The sequence below is a fragment of the Bison bison genome, unplaced genomic scaffold (genome assembly GCF_000754665.1).
Source record: "Bison bison bison isolate TAMUID 2011002044 unplaced genomic scaffold, Bison_UMD1.0 scf7180017864527, whole genome shotgun sequence".
Classification (NCBI taxonomy): Eukaryota; Metazoa; Chordata; class Mammalia; order Artiodactyla; family Bovidae; genus Bison; species Bison bison.
This window is the reverse complement of record NW_011495078.1, coordinates 11,978,069-11,979,750: the sequence shown is the minus strand read 5'-3', so window position 1 is coordinate 11,979,750 and position 1,682 is coordinate 11,978,069. Positions and strand designations below refer to the sequence as shown.

General features: G+C 52.3%; 1 protein-coding gene across 1 annotated transcript in view; it reads right to left on the bottom strand.

Annotated features, from left to right (window-relative positions):
• Positions 1–1,682, bottom strand: part of STK24 (serine/threonine kinase 24) — an 86,467-nt gene that overhangs the window by 25,518 nt on the left and 59,267 nt on the right. The window lies entirely within an intron of this gene.

Genomic DNA, 1,682 nt, shown 5'->3' with positions numbered 1-1,682 from the left:
CAGGTGGGGGACAGTGGGCAGCGTGCTCCCTGTCTTCCCGCCTTCTCCCCAGCCTCTGGGTCTTGTGTCTCTTCCTTCCATCCCTTCTGAAGCCCCACGGCTTCCCAGGTTCTTTTCAAGCAAAAGTCCCAAAGTGCTCCTCCCCTGAAAGCCAATGTGCTTGGCCCTGAGGGCTACAGGCTCCATTGGGATTTCTCATCCTGGGCACCACTGACATTTGCGGCAGATCACCTCTGTCCGGGGGCCGCCCTGTGCCTGAGAGGGTGTTGAGGGGCATCCCTGGCCTCCGACCACTAGAGGCCAGCAGCGCACTCCCGGTCCTGAAGACCAGACCCGGCCAGTGTCTTCTGGGGGCCAAAGTCGCCCCCGCTGAAGTGCATGAACTGCATGATCGATGTCCATCCGCCTCAAGTGTTAACCGCACAGCAGTGCTGATCGACAACTCTCTCTTGCCCTTGGCAAAGCCAGCTTACACCGGGCAGCCTCCACGCAGGGCGCTGGTCACCAACTCACTGTGAGACAGCCAGGTTGTGAGTGTGTGGGCCAGAAAAAGATGGCAATAACAAACCTCGAGGTTCATCTGATAATAAAATGAGACTGTGAGTGTGAAAGCGCTTTGCTCAGGGAACTAAACAAGCCAAGAGCGATCAGCTTCCGCCACAGCGTCACCCTGAAGCGCCTCAGAACAACCTGATAAAACCAAAGCAGTCCAATTACCATGGCCAAATAGCATTTCCCTGTGTGGGAATTTCTGAGCCAAATAAAACCCGGAACACTAATTCATACACATTCTATGGTAGAATGAAAAAATAATTACTGCCCCACAAGCCTTGAGGCCAGAGTGCTTGAGAAAGAGGTCTGCTCAGGGACACACAGGACCTGTTTTGGGGACCAAACTGGTGACCAAGTGACCAAGCACAGTCACGATCCAGCTATAGTCAGTGCCCTCATAAAACCTCCCACATGAATGACTCTAAGAAAAATAAGAGTTCTAAAAATAAGAATGATCTTAATCAGAATATTTCATTTTTTAAAAAATGACCTCAAACCACGTCAATTATGAATGACCTCGTAAGTTCCTCATAAGGGAAAGAAAGTATTTATTTATAAATAACTTCAGGATTGAACATTTAAAGGCACCCAAGTGTCCCCAGGTGGCGCTAGTGGCAAAGAACCCACCTGCCAGCGCAGGAGACAGAAGGGATGTGGGTTCGATCCCTGGGTCGGGAAGATCCCCTGGAGTAGAAAACGGCTTACCCACTTCAGTATCCTTGCCTGGAGAAGCCCATGGACAGAGGAGTCTGGAGGGCTACAGTCCGCGGGGCCGCAAGGAGTCAGACACGACTGAAGTGACTTGGTACGCGCATGCAAAGTGTGTGGAGTGGGAAGTTTCTGTCTCACCCCTGGCCCTTGGCTGCCCAGCCTCCACATCCAACTTCTCATCACGTTTTCTGTAACGTCAGAGACTGTCTTCTGCAGATACCTACGAACCCTTCCTCCACTTCTATCCAAACATAACTCGCTATGCAATGTTGTGGGCTAAGTCGCTCAGTAGGGTCTTAGCAACCCCATGGACTGTTGCCCCACAGGCTCCTCTGTACGTGGGGATTCTCCAGGCCAGAACACTAGAAGGGGTTGCCATGCCCTCCTTCAGGGGACCTTCCCAACCCCAGGTCACCCAC